The sequence below is a fragment of the Arachis ipaensis genome, chromosome B2 (assembly GCF_059453495.1).
Source record: "Arachis ipaensis isolate K30076 ecotype BB chromosome B2, ASM5945349v1, whole genome shotgun sequence".
NCBI classification, from domain to species: domain Eukaryota; kingdom Viridiplantae; phylum Streptophyta; class Magnoliopsida; order Fabales; family Fabaceae; genus Arachis; species Arachis ipaensis.
Genome location: NC_142437.1, coordinates 67,355,057 through 67,372,942, shown reverse-complemented (window position 1 = coordinate 67,372,942; position 17,886 = coordinate 67,355,057). Strand labels below are relative to the sequence as shown.

At 37.4% G+C, this 17,886-nt stretch overlaps 1 non-coding gene across 1 annotated transcript; it reads left to right on the top strand.

Moving 5' to 3' along the window:
- Positions 1 to 397: 397 nt before the first annotated feature.
- On the top strand, positions 398 to 505 carry LOC148574239 (small nucleolar RNA R71). The gene has a single exon (XR_015906288.1). It is a non-coding gene; the product is annotated as a small nucleolar RNA R71 (small nucleolar RNA).
- Positions 506 to 17,886: the final 17,381 nt, after the last annotated feature.

The following is a 17,886-nucleotide window of genomic DNA, read 5'->3' as shown; positions in this document are numbered from 1 at the left end:
AAGGTTTACCTAAATAATTTACCTCTGCTATTGCAGGATTTTCAGGATCGTAAGCTTCTTCTTCAGAAGATGCCTCTTGAGTACTGTTGGATGCAGCTTGCATTCCATGCAGACTCTGAGAGATCATATTGACTTGCTGAGTCAATATTTTATTCTGAGCCAATATGGCATTCAGAGTATCAACCTCAAGAACTCCCTTCTTCATAGGCGTCCCATTACTCACAGGATTCCTTTCAGAAGTGTACATGAACTGGTTATTAGCGACCATGTCAATGAGTTCTTGAGCTTCTGCAGGCGTTTTCTTTAGGTGAATGGATCCACCTGCAGAAGTATCCAATGACATCTTAGATAACTCAGACAGACCATCATAGAATATATCCAGGATGGTCCATTCTGAAAGCATGTCAGAAGGACACTTTTTGGTTAACTGTTTGTATCTTTCCCAAGCTTCATAGAGAGATTCACCTTCTTTCTGTCTGAAGGTTTGAACATCAGCTCTAAGCTTGCTCAGCTTTTGAGGAGGAAAGTACTTGGCTAAGAAAGCCGTGACCAGCTTATCCCAAGAGTTCAGGCTGTCTTTGGGTTGAGAATCCAACCATAATCTAGCTCTGTCTCTTACAGCAAAAGGGAAAAGCATGAGTCTGTAGACTTCAGGATCTACTCCATTAGTCTTAACAGTATCACATATCTGCAAGAATTCAGTTAAGAACTGAAAAGGATCTTCGGATGGAAGTCCATGAAACTTGCAGTTCTGCTGCATCAGAGAAACTAATTGAGGTTTCAGCTCAAAGTTGTTTGCTCCAATGGCAGGAATGGAGATGCTTCTTCCATGTAAATTGAAATTAGGTGCAGTAAAGTCACCAAGCATCTTCCTTACATTATTATTATTTTCGGCTGCCATCTCCTCTGCCTGTTCGAAAATTTCTAAACGGTTATCTCTGGATTGTTGTATTTTAGCTTCCCTTAATTTTCTCTTCAGAGTCCTTTCAGGTTCTGGATCTGCTTCCACAAGAATGTTCTTATCCTTGCTCCTGCTCATATGACAAAGAAGAAGGCACAGAAAAATAATAATAATAATAGAGATCCTTTATTCCACAGTATAGGGATCCCTGTGTGAGTAGAAGAAGAGGGGGAGACAAAGAATGTAATATAATGGAAGAAACACAACTGTGAGGAGGCTAGAGATGTGAGATGAGATGTTAGGATATGAATGAATAAATAGAGTAAGATGGGGGAGGGAAATTTTTCGAAAATTATTTTGAAAAAGAGTTAGTGATTTTTGAAAATAGTTTTTGAAAAATGTTTAGTATTTTTCTTCGAAAATTTTTTTGAAATCAAAAATAAAAATTAAAAATAATTAGTTAATTAAAAAGAAATTTTGAAAAAGAGGGAATATATTTTCGAAAATTAGAAAGAGAGAATTAGTTAGGTGGTTTTGAAAAAGTTAAGAAACAAACAAAAAGTTAGTTAGTTAGTTGAAACAAATTTTGAAAACCAATTTTGAAAAGATAAGAAGTTAGGAAGTTAGAAAAGATATTTTGAAAAGATATTTTTGAAAAAGATAAGATAAGAAGATATTTTTGAAAAGATATGATAGAAATTAGTTTTTGAAAAAGATTTGATTTTTAAAATCACAATTAATGACTTGATTCACAAGAAATCACAAGATATGATTCTAGAACTCAAAGTTTGAATCTTTCTTAACAAGCAAGTAACAAACTTGAAATTTTTGAATCAAAACATTAATTGATTAGTTATTTTCGAAAATTTTATATAAAAATAAGAAAAAGATTTTTGAAAAATATTTTTGGAATTTTCGGAAATAACTAATAATTTTGAAAAAGATTTGATTTTTTTTTGAAAAAGATTTTGAAAAAGATAAGATTTTCAAATTGAAAATTTGATTTGACTCATAAGAAACAACTTGATTTTAAAAATTTTTGAAAAAGTCAATCCAAATTTTCGAATTTGATGAGAGAAAAAGGGAAAGATATTTTTTTTTTATTTTTGAATTTTTATGATGAGAGAGAAAAACAAGAAAAATAATGCAATGCATGGCAATTTTAGATCAAAACTATGAATGTGTGCAAGAATGCTATGAATGTCAAGATGAACACCAAGAACACCGTGAATATCATGATGAACATCAAGAACATATTTTTGAAAAGATTTTTTTAATGCAAAGAAAACATGCAAGACACCAAACTTAGAAATCTTTCATGTTTAGACTCTAATAAATAAAAAATGTACATGTAAAACAAGAAAAGACACAAAACAAGGAAAACATCAAGATCAAACAAGAAGACTGACAAAGAATAACTTGAAGATCATGAAGAACACTATGAATGCATGAAATTTTCAAAAAATGCAAGATGCACATGCAATTGACACCAAACTTATAACATGACTCAAGACTCAAACAAGAAACACAAAATATTTTTGATTTTTATGATTTTCTAATTTTTTTTTTGTATTTTTTTTTTCAAAAATTATTTGAAAAACAAAAATAAGAATTTCAAAATTTTTAATATGAATTCCAGGAATCTCGCCATGTTAGTCTTAAAGCTCCAATCAAAGGGGCAGGCATGGCTTAATAGCCAGCCAAGCTTTAGCATATAATTACATGGACTGGAGTGATTAGTTGAATGCCAATCCCAAAGTAGTTTGGGTATGGCTTTACAGCCAGATAGGCTTCAACATGCTTCATGAAACACTAGAATTCATTCTTAAAAATTCTGAAGAAAAATAATATTTTTGAAAACATTTTTTTTTTTCGAAAACAAGTGAGAAAATTTTGAAATATTTTTGAAAAATCTTTGAAAAGAAAACAAAAAGAAAATTACCTAATATGAGCAACAAGATGAACCGTCAGTTGTCCAAACTCGAACAATCCCCGGCAACGGCGCCAAAAACTTGGTGCACGGACTCGTGATTACACTTTAATTATGTAAAATTCATTGCTCTTTCTTTCCCTGGCAATGGCGCCAAAAAAAACATGACGCCAATACCATGGTTCACAACTCCGTGTAACTAACCAGAAAGTGCACTGGGTCGTCCAAGTAATACCTTACGTGAGTAAGGGTCGAATCCCACAGAGATTGTTGGTATGAAGCAAGCTATGGTCACCTTGCAAATCTCAGTTAGGCAGATATAAATTGATAATGGTGTTTTCGAATAATAATTAATAAAATAAGGATAGAAATACTTATGTAAATCATTGGTGAGAATTTCAGATAAACGAATGGAGATGCTTTCATTCTTCTGAACCTCTGCTTTCCTGCTATCTTCATCCAATCAGTCTTACTCCTTTCCATGGCTGGCTTTATGTGATACATCACCACTGTCAATGGCTACTTTCGGTCATCTCTCGGGAAAATGATCCAATGCCCTGTCACGGCACGACTAATCGTCTGGAGGCATCACCCTTGTCAATGGCTTCATCTTATCCTCTCAGTGAAAATGGTCAACGCACCCTGTCACGGCACGGCTATTCATCTGTCGGTTCTCGATCATGCTGGAATAGGATTTACTATCCTTTTGCGTCTGTCACTAACGCCCTGAAATCGCGAGTTAGGAGCTCGTCACAGTCATTCATTCATTGAATCCTACTCGGAATACCACAGACAAGGTTTAGACTTTCCGGATTCTCTTGAATGCCGCCATCATTCTAGCTTACACCACGAAGATTCTGGTTAGGAGATCTAAGAGATACTCATTCAGTCGAAGGTAGAACGGAAGTGGTTGTTAGGCACGTGTTCATAGGGAATGATGATGATTGTCACGTTCATCACATTCAGATTGAAGTACGAATGAATATCTTAGAAGCGAAATAAGATGAATTGAATAGAAAACAGTAGTACTTTGCATTAATCTTTGAGGAACAGCAGAGCTCCACACCTTAATCTATGGAGTGTAGAAACTCTACCGTTAAAAATACATAAGTGAAAGGTCCAGGCATGGCCGAATAGCCAGCCCCTCTGATCTAAGAACCAGGCATCCAAAGATGCCTAATACAATAGTAAAAGGTCCTATTTATAATAAACTAGTCACTAGGGTTTACATGAGTAAGTAATTGATGCATAAATTCACTTCCGGGGCCCACTTGGTGTGTGCTTGGGCTGAGCTTTAACTTTCCACGTGCAGAGGCCATTTGTGAAGTTGAACGCCAGGTTTTGAGCCATTTCTGGCGTTCAACTCTGGTTTTGGATCCTTTTCTGGCGCTGGACGCCAGAATTGGGCAGAGAGCTGGCGTTGAACGCCAGTTTGCGTCATCTATTCTTGGCCAAAGTATGAACTATTATATATTTCCGGAAAGCTCTGGATATCTACTTTTTAACGCAATTCGAAGCGCGCCATTTCGAGTTCTGTAGCTCCAGAAAATCCACTTTGAGTGCAGGGAGGTCAGAATCCAACAGCATCAGCAGTCCTTCTTCAACCTCTGAATCTGATTTCTGCTCAAGTCCCTCAATTTCAGTCAGAAAATACCTGAAATCACAGAAAAACACAAAAACTCATAGTAAATTCCAAAAATATGAATTTAACATAAAAACTAATGAAAACATCCCTAAAAGTAACTAGATCCTACTAAAAACATACTAAAAATAATGCCAAAAAGCGTATAAATTATCCGCTCATCAGTGACTCAGAAGAAAGGAGTTCTGGAGATTGATACTCTGAATGCCATATTGGCTCAGAACAAAACATTAACTCAGCAAGTCAATATGATTTCTCAGAGTCTGACTGAAATACAAGCTGCATCAAGCAATACTAAGGAAGCTTCCTCTGAAGAAGAAGCCTATGACCCTGAGAATCCTGCAATGGAAGAGGTGAATTACATGGGAGAATCCTATGGAAACACCTATAACCCTTCATGGAGGAATCATCCTAATTTCTCATGGAAGGATCAACAGAAGCCTAATCAAGGCTTCAATAATAATGGTGGGAGAAATATGTTTAGCAATAGCAAGCCTTTTCCATCATCTACTGAGCAACAGACAGAGAATTCTAAGCAGAGCTACTCTGACTTAGCAACCATAGTCTCTGATCTATCTAAGACCACTCTCAGTTTCATGACTGAAACAAGGTCCTCCATTAGAAATTTGGAGGCACAAGTAGGTCAACTCAGTAAAAGAGTGACTGAAACCCCTCCTAGTACTCTCCTAAGCAATACAGAAGAGAATCCAAAGAGAGAGTGCAAGGCCATAAATATAACCAACATGGCCGAACCTAGTGAGGAAGAAGAGGCAGTGAATTCCAGTGAGGAAGACCTCAATGGACGTCCACTGGCCACTGAGGAGTTCCCTAATAAGGAACCAAAGGAATCTGAGGCTCATATAGAGACCATAGAGATTCCACTGAGCTTACTGTTGCCATTCATGAGCTCTGATGAGTATTCTTCCTCTGAAGAGGATGAAGACATTGTTGAAGAGCAAGTTGCTCAGTATCTAGGAGCAATCATGAAGCTGAATGCCAAGTTATTTGGTAATGAGACTTGGGAGGATGAACCTCCATTGCTCATTAATGAACTGAATACCTTGGCTCAACAGAAATTACCTCAGAAGAAACTGGATCCCGGGAAGTTCTTAATACCTTGCATCATAGCCACCGTGACCTTTAATAAGGCTCTGTGTGACCTTGGGTCAAGTACAAACCTCATGCCACTCTTTGTAATGGAGAAACTAGGGATCTTTGTACCCTATGCAATTCAGCTGGAATTGCCATAGAGGGAGACACCCTCATTGAAGGAGACAAGCTAATCACTAAGAAAAAGATGGAGCAAACAAGAGAGCCCACTCATGGACCTCAACAAGAGCATGAGGAAGTTCCTCATCATGAAATCCCTGAGATACCTTAAGGGATGCATTTTCCTCCATAAAACTATTGGGAGAAAATCAACACCTCCTTAGGAGAATTGAATTCTAACATGGGACAACTAAGGATGGAGCACCAAGAGCATTCCATCCTCCTCCATGAAATTAGAGAGGACCAAAAGGCCATGAGGGAGGAGCAACAAAGGCAAGGAAGAGACATAAAGGAGCTCAAGCACTCCATAAGATCTTCAAGAGGAAGAACTAGCCGCCATCACTAAGGTGGACCCGTTCTTTAATTTTCTTGCTCTTATTTTTCTGTTTTTCAAAAATTATGTTTTATGTTTTATCTATGTTTGTGTCTTTATTACATGATCATTAGTGTCTAGTGTCTATGCCTTAAAGCTATGAATGTCCTATAAATCCATTACCTTTCTTAAATGAAAAATATTTTTAATTGCAAAAGAACTAGAAATGCATGATTTCGAATTCTATCTTGAAATTAGTTTAATTATTTTGATGTGGTGGCAATACTATTTATTTTCTGAATGAATGCTTGAACAGTGCATATTTTTGAATTTGTTGTTTATGAATGTTAAAATTGTTGGCTCTTGAAAGAATAATGAAAAAGGAGAAATGTTATTGATAATCTGAAAAATCATAAAATTGATTCTTGAAGCAAGAAAAAGCAGTGAAAAGCTTGCAGAAAAAAAATATGGCAAAAAAAATTTGTGAAAAAAAAAAGAGAAAGAGAAAGAGAAAGCAAGCAGAAAAAGCCAATAGCCCTTTAAACCAAAAGGCAAGGGTAAAAAGGATCCAAGGCTTTGAGCATTAATGGATAGGAGGGCCCACAGGAATAAAATCCTGGCCTAAGCGGCTAAATCAAGCTGTCCCTAACCATGTGCTTGTGGCATGAAGGTGTCAAGTGAAAAGCTTGAGACTGAGCGGTTAAAGTCGTGGTCCAAAGCAAAAAGAGTGTGCTTAAGAGCTCTGGACACCTCTAACTGGGGACTCTAGCAAAGCTGAGTCACAATCTGAAAAGGTTCACCCAGTTATGTGTCTGTGGCATTTTTTTATCCGGTGGTAATACTGGAAAACAAAATGCTTAGGGTCACGGCCAAGACTCATAAAGTAGCTGTGTTCAAGAATCAACATACTAAACTAAGAGAATCAATAACACTATCTGAATTCTGAGTTCCCATAGATGCCAATCATTCTGAACTTCAAAGGATAAAGTGAGATGCCAAAACTGTTAGGAAGCAAAAAGTCTACAAGTCCCGCTCATCTAATTAAAACTAATTTTCATTGATAAGTTTGGAATTCATTGTATTTTCTCTTCTTTTTATCCTATGTTGTTTTTAGTTGCTTGGAGACAAGCAACAATTTAAGTTTGCTGTTGTGATGAGCGGATAATTTATACCCTTTTTGGCATTGTTTTTACTTAGTTTTTAGTATGTTTTAGTTACTTTTTATTATATTTTTATTAGTTTTTATTCAAAAATCACATTTCTGGAATTTACTATGAGTTTGTGTGTTTTTCTGTAATTTCAGGTATTTTCTGGCTGAAATTGAGGGACCTGAGCAAAAATCTGATTCAGAGGCTGAAAAAGGACTGCAGATGCTGTTGGATTCTGAACTCCCTGCACTCGAAGTGGATTTTCTGGAGCTACAAAAACCAAACGGTGCACTCTCAATTGCGTTGAAAAGTAAACATCCTGGGCTTTCCAGCAATATATAATAGTCTATACTTTGCTCGAGATTTGATGGCCCAAACTGGTAATCAAAGTCAGCCTAAAACATCTTGGCGTAAAACGCCCAAACTGGCACCAGAATTGGAGTTAAACGCCCAAACTGGCACCAAAGCTGGCGTTTAACTCCAGGAATAGCCTATGCACAAAAAAGCTTCAATGCTTAGCCCAAGCACACACCAAGTGGACCCCAGAAGTGGATTTCTGCACTATCTGCATTTAGTTACTCATTTTCTGTAACCCTAGGTTACTAGTCTAGTATAAAAACTTTTTTTGGAGATTTATTTAAGAGTCTTTTGACCATCTTTGGAACCTGTTGCACACGTTTGGAGGCTGGCCTCACGGCCATGCCTAGACCTTTTTCACTTATGTATTTTCTACGGTGGAGTTTCTACACCCCATAGATTAAGGTGTGGAGCTCTGCTGTTCTTCATGAATTAATGCAATTACTTCTATTTTTCCTTCAATTCACGCCTACTTCTTCTCCAAGATATAATCTCGTACTTAATTCAGTTAAGTCAGAATGAAGGGGTGACCCGTGACAATCACCCAATCTTCGTTACTCGCTTAGCCAAGATCGCGTGCCTGACAACCACAAAGTGGTCTACATGATGTTCAACGTAGTCATTAGACAACAGCTGGAGTATACTCTCTTGGATATCTAATACACGGACCGAGTCCGTGAGATTAGTATCTTCGTGGTATAGGCTAGAATTATTGGCAGCCATTCTTGGGATCCGGAAAGTCTAAACCTTGTTTGTGGTATTCCGAGTAGGATCCAAGAGGGGATGACTGTAAAGAGCTTCAAACCTGCGAATGTTGGGTGCAAGTGACAGTGTGCAAAAGGATCAATGAATTCTATTCTGACGCTAGCGGGAACTGACAGATGATTAGCCATGCGGTAGCTGTACCTGGTATTTTTCATCCGAGACGAGAAATCCGACAGTTGTTTAGCCATGCAGAAATCGTAGAGGACCATTTTCACTGAGAGGATCTTACAACTTGCCATGGAAGGAGGTAACACATGGTTGGAAGAAGGCAATAGGAAAGCAGAGGTTCAGAAGCAACAAAGCATCTCCATACGCTTATCTGAAATTCCCACCAGTGAATTACATAAGTAGCTTTATTTTATTTTATGTTTCATTTATATTTTAATTATCAAAACTTCATAACCATTTGAATCTGCCTGACTGAGATTTACAAGGATGACCATAGCTTGCTTCAAGCCGATAATCTCTGTGGGATCGACCCTTACTCACGTAAGGCTTATTACTTGGACGACCCAGTGCACTTGCTGGTTAGTTACGCGGAACTGTGAAGAAGTGTTGAGATCACGATTTCGTGTACCACACGCATGATTGAATGAAGACAATAGAAAAGTAGAGGTTCAGAAGCAACAAAGCATCTCCAAACACTTATCTGAAATTCCCACCAATGAATTACATAAGTATCTTTATTTTAATTTACGTTTTATTTATCTTTCAATTATCAAAACTCATAACCAATTGAATTTGGCTGACTAAGATTTACAGGATAACCATAGCTTGCTTCAAGCCGGCAATCTCCGTGGGATCGACCCTTACTCGCGTAAGGTTTTATTACTTGGATGACCCAGTGCACTTGCTGGTTAGTTGTACCGGAGTTGTGAAAAGTGTGATCACAATTTTGTGCACCAAGTTTATGGCGCCGTTGCTGGGGATTGTTCGAGTTTGGACAACTGACGGTTCATCTTGTTACTTAGATTAGGTAACCTTCTTTCTTGTTTCAGCCTTTATTTTCTTTTCAAAAAGTTTTTAAAAATATTTCAAAAAAAAAAGTTTTCGAAAAAAAAATGTTCTTCAAAAATTTTAAGAATGAATTCCACCTTAGAGCTCCAAGATGATATGTTGAAGCTTGGCTGGCTATTAAGCCATGTCTAATTCTTTTGGACCGAAGCTTCCACTTATCATTGCAGCTATTCGAGGAGTCTTTGGATTCTCATTTATAATTCTGTGCTAAAGCTTGGCTGGTCATTTGGCCATGTCTAATTCTTTTGGACCGAAACTGTAGACTAACATTGCATAAATCCTGGAATTCTTATTAAAAATTTTGAGTTTCTTTATTTTTTTCCAAAATAATTTCGAAAAAAATACAAAAAGTTTAATAAAATCATAAAAACCAAAAAAAAAAAAAATTTGTGTTTCTTGTTTAAGTCTTGTGTCAAATTTTAAGTTTGGTGTCAACTGTATTTTTTTTATTTAATTTTTTTTAAATTTTCAAAAATTCATGCGTTATGTTCTTCATGATCTTCAAGTTGTTCTTGATGATTTTCTTTGTTTGATCTTTACATTTTCTTGTTTTTCATATGCATTTTCAAATTGTTAGTGTCCCTGGTACAAAAGTTCTTAAGTTTGGTGTCTTACATGTCTTTCTTTTCTTAAAAATTTTAAAAAAATATGTTCTTGATGTTCATCATGATCTTCAAAGTGTTCTTGGTGTTCATCTTGACATTCAAAGTGTTCTTGCATGCATTATTTGTTTTGATCTTAAATTTTTATGTTTTGTTTTATTTTTTTGTTTTTCTCTTTCCTCATTAAAAATTCAAAAGTAAAAAAAAAAATATCTTTTCCTTATTCTTCTCATAATTTTCGAAATTTTGAATTGACTTGGTCAAAAATTTTTAAAATTTAGTTGTTTCTTGTTAGTCAAGTCAAAAATTTCAATTTAAAAACTTTATCCTTTAAAATCTTTTTCAAAATCAATTCTTTTTCATTTTTTTATGATTTTCGAATTTCACTCTTAAAATTTTTCAAAATCTTTTTCATTTTTCTTTTAATGTTTTCGAAAATTTTAAAACTAATTTTTCAAAATCTTTTTTTTAATTTTATTTCATATTTTCGAAAATCCATGCTAACAATTAATGTTTTGATTCAAAAATTTCAAGTTTGTTACTTTCTTGTTAAGAAAGGTTCAATCTTTAAATTCTAGAATCATATCTTTTAGTTTCTTGTTAGTCAAGTCATCAACTTTAATTTTAAAAATCAAATCATTTTAATTTCTTTTTCAATTCTTTTTCAAAATAAATTTCAATCATATCTTTTTAAAATTTTAATTTCAAAATCTTTTTCTAACTTCTTATCTTTTCAAAATTTATTTTCAAATATTTTTCAACTAACTACTTGACTTGTTTGTTTTAATTTTAAAAAGTTTACTATTTCTTATCTTTTTCAAAACAACCTAACTACTTTTCCACTTCTAATTTTCGAAAATCACTAACCACTTTTTCAAAAATCTTTTTAATTAACTAATTGTTTTAGTTTTTAATTTTCTTGTATTTCTTTTTCAAATTTTCGAACACTAACTAAATAATTAAAATAAAAACAAAAATATTTTTCTTTTCCCTCTTCTTAAAATTCAAATACTCTCTCTCTCATCTCTTTCTATTTATTTTATTTATTTACTAACACTTCTCATCTAATAATTCGAACCCTCTCCCTCTCTCTGTGTTCGAATTCTTCTTATTCTCTCTACCTCATTCTTCTATTCTTCTTTTCCTCTAACACATAAAGGAATCTCTATACTGTGACATAGAGGGTTCCTCTTCTCTCTTTGTTCTCTTCTTTTTCATATGAGCAGGAACAGGGATAAAGATATTCTTGTTGAAGCTGATCCTGAACCTGAAAGGACTCTGAAGAGGAAGCTAAGAGAAGCTAAAGCACAACACTCCAGAGAGGACCTTACAGCAAATTTCAAAAAAGAGGCAGACATGACAGCCGAACCTGAGAGCAATGGTGGAGATGCAAAGAAGATGCTTGGTGACTTTACTACACCAACTTCCAACTTCTATGGAAGAAGCATCTCAATTCCTGCAATTGGAGCAAACAACTTTGAGCTTAAGCCTCAATTAGTTTCTCTAATGCAGCAGAATTGCAAGTTTCATGGACTTCCATTGGAAGATCCTCATCAGTTCTTAGCTGAATTCTTGCAAATCTGTGACACTGTTAAGACCAATGGGGTTGATCCTGAGGTCTACAGACTTATGCTTTTCCCCTTTGCTGTAAGAGACAGAGCTAGGATATGGTTGGACTCACAACCTAGAGAAAGCCTGAACTCTTGGGAAAAGTTGGTCAATGGTTTCTTGGCCAAATTCTTTCCACCTCAAAAGATGAGCAAGCTTAGAGTGGAAGTCCAAACCTTCAGACAGAAGGAAGGTGAATCCCTCTATGAAGCTTGGGAAAGATACAACCAATTGATCAGAAGGTGTCCTTCTGACATGCTTTCAGAATGGAGCATCTTAGGAATATTCTATGATGGTCTGTCTGAATTGTCCAAGATGTCATTGGACCACTCTGCTGGTGGATCTCTTCATCTAAAGAAAACACCTGCAGAAGCCCAGGAACTCATTGAAATGGTTGCAAATAACCAGTTCATGTATACTTCTGAAAGAAATCCTGTAAATAATGGGATGACTCAGAAGAAAGGAGTTCTTGAGATTGATACTCTGAATGCCATATTGGCTCAGAATAAAATATTGACTCAGCAAGTCAATATAATTTCTCAGAATCTGACTGGAATACAAGCTGCATCCGGCAGTACTAAAGAAGCCTCCTTTGAAGGAGAAGCTTATGATCCTGAGAATCTTGCAATGGAAGAGGTGAATTATATGGGAGAATCCCATGGAAACACCTATAATCTTTCATGGAAAAATCATCCAAATTTCTCATGGAAGGATCAACAGAAGCCTCAACAAGGCTTCAATAATAATAATGGTGGGAAAATTTGGGTTGGCAATAGCAAGCCTTTTCCCTCATCTTCTCAGCAACCGACAGAGAATTCTAGGCAGAGCCTCTTTGACTTAGCAACAATAGTCTCTGATCTATCCAAGACCACTCTCAGTTTCATGACTAAAACAGGGTCCTCCATTAGAAATCTGGAGTCACAAGTGCGTCAGCTGAGTAAAAGAGTTACTGAAACTCCTCCTAGTACTCTCCCAAGCAGTACAGAAGAGAATCCCAAAATAGAGTGCAAGGCCATAACTATTTCCAAAGTGGCCGAACTTGGAGAGAGTAAAAAGGCAGTGATTTCCAGTGAGGAAGACCTCAATGGACATCCACTGACCACTAAGGAGTTCCCTAATGAAGAACCAAAGAAATCTGAGGCTCATACAGAGACCATAGAGATTGCACTGAACTTACTGTTGCCATTCATGAACCCTGATGAGTATTCTTCCTCTGAAGAGGATGAAGATATTGTTGAAGAGCAAGTTGCTCAGTATCTAGAAGCAATCATGAAGCTGAATGCCATGTTATTTGGTGATGAGACTTGGGAGGATGAACCTCCATTGCTCATCAATGAACTGAATGCCTTGGTTCAGCAGAAATTACCTCAGAAGAAACCAGATCCCGGAAGGTTCTTAATACCTTGTACCATAGGCACCATGACCTTTGAGAAGGCTCTGTGTAACTTGGGGTCTAGTATAAACCTCATGCCACTCTCCTATTGGATGAAGACAATAAGAAAGCAGAGGTTCAGAAGCAACAAAGCATCTCAAAACGCTTATCTGAAATTCCCATCAATGAAGTACATAAGTATCTTTATTTTAATTTACGTTTTATTTATCTTTCAATTATTAAAACTCACAACCAATTGAATCCGCCTGACTAAGATTTACAGGATGACCATAGCTTACTTCAAGCTGGCAATCTCCGTGGGATCGACCCTTACTCGCATAAGGTTTTATTTCTTGGACGACCCAGTGTACTTCCTGGTTAGTTGTACCAGAGTTGTGAAAAGCGTGACTGACATGTACGCGTGACGTGCACCACGTGCAAAAATCGCAGAAGACGCTGGGGGCGATTTTGGGATCCGTTTTTGGCCTAGTTCTAAACCCGAAAACACATATTAGAGGCTGCAGAGTGGAGAAATCAGGGATACAACATTCATTCACATAATTTTAGATTTTAGATGTAGTTTTCTAGAGAGAGAGGCTGATAAACCCATATTTTATGATATATTTTGTGCCTAATTTAAGTGAATTATTCAATCCTTCACTCACTTATTCTTATAACTTGCATGGTTTTACTTTCCCTTCCTTATTTTGTGATGTATGTAAAAAACATGTTTCCTATGCTTTAAAAGTAATTATTTTAATTACCCTTTATTTCCATTCGATGTCGTGATTCGTGTGTTGAGTAGTTTCAGATCTTCTAAGGCAGGAATGACTTAAAGGATGGAAAGGAAACATACAAAAATGGAAGGAAAGCATAAAACGGAGTTTTTGAAGAAACTGGCAGCGACGCAATCGCATGGACGATGCGGCCGCATGCCAGCGCGAAATGGCAGTGACGCGACCGCGAGCTTGGCGCGATCGTGCGCCTTAAGCGAAACGGGTATGGCGCGGACGCATGACTGAAGCGACCGCATGACAAGGAAAACTCTAAATGACGCGACCGCGTGACCTACGCGGCCGCGTGATAGAGGCCACGCACCAGAAATTACAGAAAACGCTCCCAGCGTTTTCTGAAGCCTTTTTTGGCCCAAATCCAAGTCCAGAAGGCATAGATCAGAGTTATGAAGTGGGGAATGGCATAGATTTAGTTTTGAGAGAGGTTCTCTCCTCTCTCTTTAGGATTAGGATTTAGATTTAGGATTTTATTCGCTTTCAGGATTATCTCTTTTTATCAGGTTCAATATTCCTTTTTATTACTTGTTTTCTCGATTTTAGTTTATGAATTCTTCTATGTTACAGATTATTCTTTGAATTAATGTTATTTGAGGTATTTCAGTTTATTATTGCTGTCCTTTATTTATGTTACTGTTGTTTCTAATCTGAAGACATTTTTATTCTAGTAGATTTACTTTTTCCCTTTTTGGTCTTGGTTAAGAAATCAGTAACTCAGGAGTTATCAAACTCAAACATGATTGATAATTGTTATCTTTGCTAATTGAATTGAACTTCAATAATCCCAATCTTTCCTTAGGGATTAACTAGGATTTGAAGATCAAACTAATTAGTCACCTGACCTTTCTCTACTTTTAGTAAAGGCTAACTAAGTGGAATTAAGATTCAATTTTCATCATCATTGATAAGGATAACTAGGATAGGACTTCCAATTTCTCATACCTTGCCAAAAGTGTGTTTTACAGTTATTTATTTATTTCACAGTCTTTTACTTATTTTGATTGCACTTTAAATTACTTGTTCCTCATCTTAAAAACCCCAATTTACAATCTTCATAACCAATAATAAGAACATACTTCCCTGTCGTTCCTTGAGAATACGACCCGAGGTTTAAATACTTCGGTTATCAATTTATTTAGGGGTTTGTTACTTGTGACAACCAAAACGTTTGTAAGAAAGGTTGATTGCTTGGTTTAGTAACTATACTTGCAACGAGAGTTTACTATAACTTCTAAACCATCAATCTCCAGTTCTTCAAAATGGCGCCGTTGCCGGGAAACTGCAATCGTGTGCCTTATTATTGGTTATTGTAAATATTTTTCTTTTACTTGTTTATTTGTCTTTATTTTCTCCCTTTATTTGCATTAGTTACTATTAATTCTCACCCTCTCGCTTTGAGTTTGGTTCTAATATTGTTGAAAGGAATGAAAGTTATAACAGGAACATGCATCAAGGTCAGAGCAATCAAAGATAGATGGAGCTAAGAGGATCTGATCAACCCTTTAGGCAACAACACCCTCCAAGATATCATGGACAAAGACCATTCTACAATGCATACCAAGCCAATAGACATGGTGGACAACCTTGTAGTTACCTACAAGCCCCACCCTGTGCTTATAGACCATCCTCTCAACGTAACTTTGAACCACCACACTCACAAGCTTCTTTTTACCATTCACCACCATATGATCCTCATTTACCCCAATTCCAATCCAGTTACTCCCAAACACCACCACTTCCCCATGTACCACGTCCAAATCTATCACCCCAAGAATCAGAGGTTCGCCTCAAGGAAATAGGAGATCAACTTCAAACAACCCTTCATCAACTGGAGCAAGCAGTCAGTCGATTATCTTCTAGACGTTCGAACATTCAAGGACCTCCCACAGTCCCATGTGGACAATCTACAGAAGAACGTAGCATGAAGGAGATACTAGAAACTCCAGTGGGCAGAACAGGGCATGACTTCGTACTGGAATAAGTAGAGGAAGCTGTCATTGTAAAAGAAGAAGAGTTGGTTGAAGACTTAGGAGACGCTAAACTTCCATGGGAATCCAGAGTTATGGAAAATTCTGTCAAGAACATTACAATTGATGCTAAGGAGGATAGTGCACAACTCCCAAAGCAAGTATTTTATGAAGAACTAGGCGGAATAATCTAAGAAGCAAGTTTCCTTGATGATGATAATCTCAAGTCAAGTTCTCCCAGTAAGGAACTTGCATCAGCAAGTGAATTCTCTGAGATTGAAGAATCTTCCCCAAGTGAATATGAAGATGATACGGAGGTAGATTTCTCTCAACCTCCGGTTTATGACTTGAGTGATGAGGAAGACATAGGAGACTCTGATTAGGACACAGATGCATTTGAAGAATTTTTCAAGGAAGTGGAGGAATTCACAGATGATCACAAGGGAGTAGAACTCACAGAACCACTGGAAACACCTATCCCAAGGCCATTACCACCCAATACAAGCTTCAAATGGGTACAATCCTTAACCTTTAGCTTTATTTTCCCACTTGTATATGGTTTGCTTGAAACAGATGGCCAGCTTAGAGCTCTCTGCGGCTTTAAGAGTAAGAGGGAAATGGCTCGCACTCAGAGCTGGTGCATAAGGTTCAATATGGTTCCACGCTTCAACTCGAAGTGCACGGATTGGCATCGTGATCAATCGAATGGATCTCGGAAAATATTTGGTCATCTTGGTGAGAATTTAATTTTTAAACCGCCCGGATGGAAAAATATAGATCAAGACGAAGGCGGATTTAAAAGCAAAGTTTGGGATCTTGGAATCTATTCTGACATTCGTCACCCCGGGAGCCTGAGAATCTATTTGAAGCTGCTCAGAAGCTTTACATGGCTAGTTTACGACCCTGGAGGCTATTGGCATTCCAAGCATTGGTGGAGATTTCTGGATGAATTCAAGCACAAGCCACCATAACAGGAAGCTCATCTAATGTCCAACTTAAGGACTTTAACTAAAAGTGCTAGGTGGGAGACAACCCACCATGGTATGGTCGTTTCTTTTTCAATTTTTGTTTCGTGTTATTTATTTTTGTTTTCCTTTTCAATTGAACCTGAATATTATTCATTTGCATTGCATACTGCATAATTGCATACCTGCATATATAAAAAAAAAGAGAAAAAAAAGAAAAGGGCGTGCGACGCGACCGCATCACTCATGCAATCGCGTCAGTTGCAAAAAACACTTCCCACGCGTCCGCGTCATTCACGCGGCCGCGTAACCTGGAAATTGACGTAAGGATCCAACATCTAGAAATTTGGGCTGGAATCGTGCGGCTGTTGTGCGTTTCGCACAAAATGGCCGACGCGATCGCGTCCCTGACGCGGTCGCGTCACTTGCACAACACCAATCCCACGCGACAGCGTGAGCGACGCGATGATTGCACAACACCCCAAAGGAGACAGAGAGTTGCGCTGGAACGACGCTGGAATTGTGCGTTTCGCACGATTTCCAGCGACGCAATCGCATGCCTCGCGCGATCGCGTCCTTCATTGTTTACCCATTCCATGCAATCGCATCACTCATGCGATCGCGTCGACCCCCATTTCACCCCAGCCACGCGACCGCGTGCCCCACACGATCACATGGATTCAAAATCCATAAACCCCCTGTCATGCGAACCTGATGAGCGGATATTTTATACGCTTTTTGGGGTTAATTTCATATAGTTTTTAGTGTGTTTTAGTTAGTTTTTAGTTTATTTTCAGTAGTTTCTAGGAAAAATTTATATTTCTGGACTTTACTATGAGTTTGTGTGTTTTTCTGTAATTTCAGGTATTTTCTGGCTAAAATTGAGGGAGCTTAGCAGAAATCTGATTCAGGCTGAAAAAGGACTGCTGATGCTGTTGGATTCTGACCTCCCTGCACTCGGAATGGATTTTCTGGAGCTACAGGACTCCAAATGGCGCACTTCCAATTGCGTTGGAAAGTAGACATCCAGGGCTTTCCAGCATTATATAATAGTCCATACTTTGCTCAAGGATAGATGACGTAAACTGGCGTTCAACGCCAGTTCCATGTTGCAGTCTGGCGTCCAGCACCAGAAACAAGTTACAAGTTGGAGTTCAACGCCAGAAAAGGATCCAAAGCTGGCGTTGAACGCCCAAAACAGCCCTATGCACGTGATTAGCTTAAGTCTCAGCCCCAGCA